This window comes from Galeopterus variegatus, unplaced genomic scaffold (assembly GCF_000696425.1).
Source record: "Galeopterus variegatus unplaced genomic scaffold, G_variegatus-3.0.2 Scaffold719, whole genome shotgun sequence".
NCBI lineage: Eukaryota > Metazoa > Chordata > Mammalia > Dermoptera > Cynocephalidae > Galeopterus > Galeopterus variegatus.
In genome coordinates, this window is record NW_007726830.1 from 34141 (window position 1) to 43300 (window position 9160).

Genomic DNA, 9160 nt, shown 5'->3' on the forward strand with positions numbered 1-9160 from the left:
GATACAGTGAGTAGGCAGTGGTCTGCAGACCAGGAAGAGGGCTTTTGCCAGACACTGGATTTGCTGGTCCTCAGATCTTGGACTTCCAAGCTTCCAGAATCATGAAAAATAAATTTTTGTTGTTTAAGCCACTGAGGCTATAGTATTTTTGTTATAGCAGCTTGAACTGACCAAGACAGAATCTTTCAGGGTGCAGTAAAAGGACACTTGTACATAACTGAAGCGCACATGAAGAAATTAAAAGCATTGGTAAAGTAACGGCATAGGAAAGTAAATATAAAAGACAATATAAATGTACTTGTTTATTACTCCCTTCCCCCATCTGACTAAAAAGACACTGCACAGAGCAATAACTATAAATCTATGTTGATGAGCACACAATGTATAAAGATGTGATTTGTGATAATAACATCATAAAAGAGTGATAAGGAATGGAGATATTCAGAGCAAATTTCTGTGTACTGTTGAAATTGATAGCAATCAGAGGAAATATTTTGTATACTATTGAAATTAAGTTGGGAATCAATCAGAACTAGATGTTATAAACTAAGATGTTAATGGTTCCCCCCCAGCAACTCATAAGAAAATAACTAAAAAATATATAATAAAATAATTGACAAGGGAATTAAAATGGTACACCAGAAAATACCCATTTAACACAAAAGAAGGCAGTATTGGAAGACTTGTGGAACAGAAAAGACAAGACATGTAGAATACAAATAGTAAAATGGCAGACATAAATCCTACCTTATCAGTAATTAAATTAAATGTAAATGGGTTATTCTCTAAATTTAAAAGGCAGAGATTGGCAGAATGAATTTTTAAAAAATGATTCAATTGTGTGCTGTCTACAAGAGACTTACTTTAGACTTAAAGACATAAATAGTTTGAAAGTAAAAGGATGGAAAAAGATATACCATGCAAGCTAACCAGAGATGGAGTAGCTCTCCTAATATGGGATAAATAGATTTTAAGACAAAAAAAAGTCACTTGAGGTAAAGAAGAACATTTTATAATGATTAAACAGCCAATCTATCAGGAAGACATAATTATAAACATATATGCACCTAACAACAGAGTACCATATTACATAAACTGAAAACTCAGAGAATTGAAGAAAAAAAAGCAAATGAAAAAATAATAGCTTGAATTTCAATATCCTACTTTTAATAATGGAGAGAACTAGGCAGAAAATCAACAAGGAAGTAGAAGACTTGAATAAGATTATAAACCCACAAGGCCTAATATGTAACTATAGAACACTCTATTTTTAAACAATAGAGTACACATTCTTCTCATATGCATGTAGAAATTTCTACCAGATACACACACACACATACACCCACACGGTCATAATACAAGCCTTGATTAATTTAATAAGGTTTAAGTCATTATAAAATATGTTTTCCCACCACAATCTAATAACATTAGAAATCAATAACAGAAAGAATTTTGAGGAGTTAGCATATGTAAAAATTTAACAATGCACTCCTAAATAACCAACAGGTCAAAGAAGAAATCGCAAGAGAAATTCATTCATACTTTCAGAGGAATAGAAATGAAAACACAACATGCCAAAATATAAGATGCATCTAAAATAGTACTTAGAGGGAAACTTATAGAAATTAAATATAAATTCTATCAATAAATCTATAACTCTGTAGAATTTATAGGAAACCCTAAACAATCCACTAAAAATCTGTTAGATCTAACAAATGATTTCAGTAAGGTTGCAGGATACAAGATCAATATATAAAGGTCAATTATGTTTTCATACACTTGCAGTAAACAGTGCAAAAATGAAATGAAGATGATGATTTTATTCACAGTATTATCCAAAAGAATAAAAAGCTCAGGAGTAAAGTTAACAAAAGAAGTGTAAACCTTATATTCTGAAAAGTACAAAATATTGTTGAAAGAAATTAGAGATCTAATTAATAATAAATGGGAGAAATCCCATGTTCATGGATTAGAAGACTTAACATTGTTAAGATGGCAACACTCTCCAAATTGATCTACATATTCAATACAATTACTTCTTTATAAAAATTGAAAAGCTGATTCCAAAATTCATATGGGAACTCAAGGGACATACAATACCCAAAACAATCCTGAAAAGAAAGAACAAAGCAGGATGGCTCACAATTCCTGGTTTCAAAACCTATTATAAAGCAATGGTAATCAAGACAGTGTGGTACTTGTACAAGGATAGACATATAGACCAATTGAGTAGAACTGAGAGTCCAGAAATCACTCCTACATTTATGGTCAACTGATTTTTCACAAGGGTGCCAAGACCATCCAATGGAGGAAGAATAGTCTTTCCAACAAATGGTGCTGGGACAACTGGATAGCCACATGCAAAAGAATGATGTTGGACCTTCATCTCATATTGTATAAAAGAATTAACTCAAAATGGATTAAAGACCTACCACTGTCAAACTCTTAGAAGAAAACATAGGGAGAAAATCATCATGACCTCAGATTTGACGAAGAATTTTAAAATACAATCCCCAAAGCACAAGAACAAAAGAGAAGATAGATAAATTGGACTTCATCAAAATTAAAAACTTCTGTGTTTCAAAGGACACCAACAAGGAAGTGAAAGGGCAACCCATTGAATGGGAGAAAATATTTGCAAATCATTTATCTGCAAGAGATTTGTATCTAGAATATATAAAGAACTCTTACAACTAAATATTAAAAAGACAATCCAATTAAAAAATGGGCAGGCTCTGCCTGCAACTAGGCACGCCACTGCCATGGGGCCTACCTGGGTCCCAGGGTATGGCTGGGGGCTGCCCCCTCCACATGCAACCAAGCAAGGAGCATGCCAAAATCACCAGTTCTGTGTGGGTGGCCCACCACAGCCTCTGCCATAGCCATGGCTGCTGCAAAAGTGGCTTAGACACCCAAGCAATAGCCACAGCCACTGTGTATGTGGCCCACCAGACACTCGACTGCATTGACACAGGACAGTCACCAGTGGAGACCAAAAAAAAGAAGAGGACATTTCTCTCCACAAAGCCCACTCCAGAGTAATAGAAGAAGCATCTGCTCTATGATAATATGGGGTACACGAACACCCCTCTTTCAGCACTGGACAGATCTTCTAGGCAACAAATCAACAGAGCAACCATTAATCTTTCAGCAGGAGAGAGCAAATCTATGGTTATTAGAGGTGGAGGAGAGGGAGAGGAGGATGGGGAGAGATTGGATAAAGGCATAAAGGAAAAGTATGATTTGTAACAATTAATATGCTAATAATATTAATTTGATCAACATACATTGTACACAGGTGATGGTGGTCAATGTTGTACCCCCAAAATATCTATAACTAATTATTGTTCAATAAAAATAAAAATAAAATAAGGAAATGGGCAAAGGATATGAATAGGCAGTTCTCCAGAAAAGATATGCAAACGTATAATAAGCACATGAAAAGATACTCAACATTATCAGTCATGAGGGAAATGCAAATCAAACTCAATGAGATAGTACTTCACATCCCCTAGGATGGCTTGAATCAAAAAGTCAGATAATAACAAGTGTTGATGAGGATGTGGAGAGATCAGAAGCCTTATACACAGCTGTTGGGAATGTAAAATGGTGCATATGTGTTGGAGAACAATTTGTCATTCCTCAAATGATTAAACATAGAGTTACCACTGACCCAGCAAATTCTGTATTCTAGATACAAGTCCCTTTCAGATAAATTATTTGCAAATATTTCCTCCCATTCTATGGGTTGCCTTTTCACTTCCTTGTTGGTGTCATTTGAAAAACACAAGTTTTTAATTTTGATGAAGTCCAATTTATCTATTTTTGTTGCTTATGCTTTTGGCATCATATCTAAAAGAGAAATGAAAACATATATCAACACAAAAACTTGTATGTGCATTTTTATAGCAGAGTTATTCATAGTAGCCAAAAGGTAGAAACAACCTAAATGTCTATTAACTGATGAATGGGTAAACAAAATGTGGTATATACATACAATGGAAATTATTCAGCCATAAAAAGGAATGAAGCACTGATAAATGCTACAATTTGGGTGAACCTTGGAAACATTATGCTAAGTGAAAGAAGCCAGTCACAAAAGTCCACTTATTATATGATTCAATTCATATGAAAGTTCAGAATAGGGAAATATATGGAGCTAGAAAGCAGAATACTGATTGCTTAGGGCTGGGGGAGAGTTAGAAGAGTAGAAGGTTGTAACTAAAGAATATGGGGTTTCTTTTTGAGGTGATGAATATGTTTTAAAATTGTGGTGTTGATTGCATATATCTGTGAGTAAAATAAAACACGTTGAATTGTATACTTTAAATGGGTGAATTGTATGGTATATAAATTACATCTCAATAAAGCTGCTTTTTAAATCTCATCTATAATCTAATCTTCCATCTTAAACTAGAAAAAGAAGAACAAATGAAAACCAACACAAGCAGAAAGAAAAAAAGATTACAGTGACAGTAATGAAATAGAGAATAAAAAAAAATAATGAAACTAAATATTAGTTTTTTGAAAAGACCAATAAAATAAATGAAAAATCAACTGACAGAAGAGCAAGTAATTGTTTATGTGTTGGGGAAATTGGATTTGAGACCCAAATCTTCTACTAACTTTCTGATGTGAGTTTGAGGATTTTCCTTAACTTTCCTAGGTTTCAGTTCCTTATCTTTAAAATTAAAGGAGTTGATATGAGTTCAATGAAATTTATTTCAACAAATTTAACATATGCAAAGTCTTAGCATTAATAAGATATAATTCCTATTGTACTGGATGTGAATTATTCTGCATTGCAAACTGACCTAAGTCAATTTGGCCATTCCCAGTTGGCACATTCTTTCAGTAAATATTGGTACCTCTGATAATTAGAGGTCGGTGGAAGCTATTTTTCCTTTGCCACAACCTTGCTACCTGGAGGTATTTAGCCCTGAAAGCAAGCTTCAGATCAAATTCTGCCTTAGGTACAAACATTTATTGCCCAGCAAACACAGAAACAATGATATAACCAGTCCTGTAAGTTCAGTGAAATCCTCAGTCTGTGTTCTTATAGGTGCCTGAGTAAGCTACTTGCACGAAAGATTTCCTGTGAGACCGATGCAACAATATTGTGGAGGCAGGATCAGCTAGACTTCTAGTTGGATCAAGCAATCAAACACTTTGTTCAATATAGGTAGGGGGATCAGGGCATCAAATGCACTTATATTCTTAGAGTCAACTCTGAAGGTGTTAAGCTGCTGGTCTTGTCTGATTCTATTACCCATTCATGGAAGGGAAGAAGCATTTGTATAATTTGTTAAGCTAACCACACATCATCAACACCATTTCACCAATGAGACATTATACCTAACATTCCTGTATCAGCTACCTATTGCCACAATGGTGCTGCATAACAAGCAATCACAAAACCTTAGTGGCATAAAAAAATAAGTTTATTGCTCAAGTGCCTGGGTGCAGTGGAGGGTTAATTAAACAGCTCGGCTGATCTTGGCGGGGCTTGCCTACATGTTTAGGAGTCAGTTGGCTGTTGGCTGGGGCTATTGTGGCAGCTTAGCTCTGCTCTGTGTGCCTCTCATCCTCCAGGAGGCTATCCAGGTCATATTCTCATGGTGATAACAGAGGTGCAAGAGCAAATAAGCTCAATTGAGCAAGCTCTTTCCAAGCCTCTGCTGGTGTCACATCTGCTAGCATCCCATTGTCCAAAATAAATTACATGACTGAACCGAGCCAAGGGGTGGGGCAAACCCACTCTCCACAGTGGGAGGGCACTGGTATTCTCACTATATTGTACTTCTCTGTGATGTCGCTTCTTTCTGTTTCTCTGTTTTTGAAGTAAGCATAGAATCAGAAAAACCTAAGATAAAGGCAATGAGAACCATGTTGCTTTTATTATTCAGAGTCCGTGGTTGTGAATGAATGCTTGGCATGAGTTCATATGTGGGAAAACTGATTAGTCCTGTATTCCAATTATTGGTGTCCATGGAGGAAATCTTTGCCTGCTGTCATACATTCCCTGATCAGCAGTGTCAGTTCTGTTCAGATGTCATAGCTTAAATGATACTGGAAAATGAGCCTTTAATGTGGCTTATCTTTTGAGGTTGTTCATCTTCAGATAGTGAGTCCTGCTGGGGCTCTATTAAGTAGCCCAGAATTAATAACACTTCACTAACCTGTGAAGTTGGAGAATAGGATTGGAAAAAGGTGAACATATGTATCATATAAACTAATTTTTGTATTGTCCACTTGGTGGTAGAGTTGTTTTTAGAAAGCAGCATGAAGAGTAATAAGCCAAGTAAAGGAGAAATAGAATAACATGAGTTCCTGGCCATGAGAAAAATGATATAAAGCACGTGTAGGTATTCTTTTAAGTGGTATTATTACTTTCATTAAAGTATAAAAGATAACGTAATCCAGGGTAGATATGTTTTGTTTTGTTTTGTTTTTGCTAAGGGGGAGTGGTAATGTTGCTTCCCAACACGTCAGATGAAGCTACTTGCTTACTGGTTAGAGTTCGGTGCTCAGAAATATAGATTTCAGAGATTGTTTTAATTTGCGTAATCCTTAGCACCAGCTAATACCTTTTAATTTAGAAAAGTCCTCGTATGAAGTAACACTACTCTTACAGTGTCATCTAAGTCCTTAGTACTCAAAGTGTGGTCTGCCGATCAGCAACTTTGTCATCACTTGGGAGCTTGTTAAAAAAAAATGCAGAATTTTGGCCCTCACCCCAGATGTACTGAAGCAGGCTACAATTTAATAAGGATGATCCCCAGGTGATTTGAGGATTGGAATGCCCAGGTGAGTTCAGGATTGGAACCGTTTAACAGGTGTTCATGGATTTATTCTGAACCGTCCATTACTTATTTGAAACCATCCTGAAATGCCCATGCTCTAGTGCTGGAGATTGTGTTCAAGAAGACACCTCTTGTTCTTTTAGATTCTAAAAGAAAGAGTATGTCACTCATTCACAAACTCATCAAGCAATTACTAAAATACAAGTGATTTTATTTTGGCTTTGTCGGTAACTGACAGTGTGACGTTTGGTAGGACATTAATTTCCTAATCATCTTTAGCTTTTTTATTTTATTTTATTTTATTTATTTTTTATTTTTTTTGTCTTTTGTCTTTTTCCGTGTCCGGCAATGGATCGCAACCCTCAGTGTTGCCCCCGTACCGGACCGGGGACCAGCAACGGGACCGCAAACCTCGGTGCTGCCCCCGCGCCTCGCTCAGCCAGTGAGCGGGAACCGGTCTGTATTTGGGATCCGAACCCTCGGGCGGGAGCGCCGCCGCGCTTCCCAAGCGGCGCACTATCCAGTGCGCCACCGGGCCGGCCCATTAGCTTTTTTATTTGAAAAAATGAGGTGGCTGGGCAGGTTCATCCTTCTCAGCCTTCTAAAAATGCCATGCTTTTAGGTATCAGCAGGGCTGTTCAACTGGTAAACACAGCTAGCTCTGCACTCATCTTTAGGCTGGCGTCTGTTTGGAGTGGCTGGTGCTGGTGACCTACTGGTTGTTAAGTAGTCTGAGCATTTGCCAAATGATAATTGTAGGGCAACTAAGTACCAGGGATTGTTAGGGACTAAGTATTATCAGTGTAACTTCCAGAATACTTGCTTGCCATGGACTCAGATACATGTAAATATAGACCTGAGGTATATAAGAAAGCTGAATAGCCGGAGCAGGTAGAGGAAAGTACATGGGCTTTAGTGTCAAACTAAAGGGGTTTGTGTGCTAGTTCTGTTGTGTACTAGCTGTGTGGTTTGAGTACATTATCTAAACTCACTTGGTATTGGGTTTTTTAGCTGAAAAATGAGGTTAATATATTAATAATGAGGATGATGATGATGATGATGCTGATGCTGATGATGAGCCTCAAAATGTAATTGGGAGGAATTAATAAGGTAACTTATGCAGAGAGTCTGGCAAATAATAGATACTCAATAAATTTCTTTCCTTTTCACTTGTGTATCTGTACCCAAAATACATAGATCTTTACTTCTGGTAACCTCTATAATGTGATATACCAAATGTTTATTTCTGACAGTTGAACATTGTGTCTTTGAATAAAAGTGGGGGTTGGCAAACTTTCTCTTAGAAGTCCAGATAATACATTTTTCAGGCTTTGAGGGTCATACAATCTGGGTCATAACTACTCAACTCTGCCTTGTAGTGCAAAAGCAGCCATAGACAATACATGAATGAATGGGCAGGACTGTTTCCATAGAACTATTTATTAGCAGTCACTCCCTTTCTCCCCACTCTCATCCCTAGGCAACCACTTTTCTACTTTCTTTCTCTATGGATATGCCCATGCTGGACTTTTGGAAGCCTATTTAGAGCTCGTTTTGGTGATTTTGTAAGAACCCAATTCTCTGTATTAAATCCCTTTCTTCTTAGGATACCTTGAGAGGTTTCTTTTTCTTACACTGAACTCTGACTGGTTCAGTCAGAGTTAAAGGAGAAAAATGAATGATGTGCAATTTTCAACATTTAAAGAAGAGCTTGTTTTTTTTTAAGTTTATTTATTTATTAATATTATTTTTTTACATTCTATGATGTGGAGCAGTTGGGGGGGAGGGGAAGAGGGAAAAGGGGAAGGAAATAGGGTGGGAGAAAGAAGATGGAGGACAGGTGAAGTTGAGGCACGTGGTACCCCCCTCATCCCTACAGGGGAGTCCAGGGGGCTTCCAGCAGTCTCTTGGTCATTGCTGGGCTGTTTGTGTGTGTTGGGAGGGTGTGGCCAACGCCCTCAGCTCCCCACCATCCTGGCTTGGGAGAGCCCAGGGCACTTCCTGCAGCAGCTTGGTAATTGATGCTGGGTTGGTTGGAGGTGTCAGGGGGCATGGCTGAGGCCCCAATCCCTCCCCCATCCCTGGCTTGGTAGCAGAGGGGATTTCTGGTCCTTCTAGGTTTTACAGGTGTTCTTTGGTGATGTGAGACCTCAACTAGTTAATATCAAACTTTGTCTCTTGTGTGTGGGTATTTTGTTTTTTCTTTCAGTTCTGGGTTGGATTATTCACTGTTCCCACCACTTAAACTCTGCACTGGAACTAATTTCTTGTCCTTTTCTTACTTCTGAAATGGGGGAACTTCTTGTGGGGACCAGCACTTGAACTCTGTGGTTGAGCTAAATTGTTGCTTTGCTGCT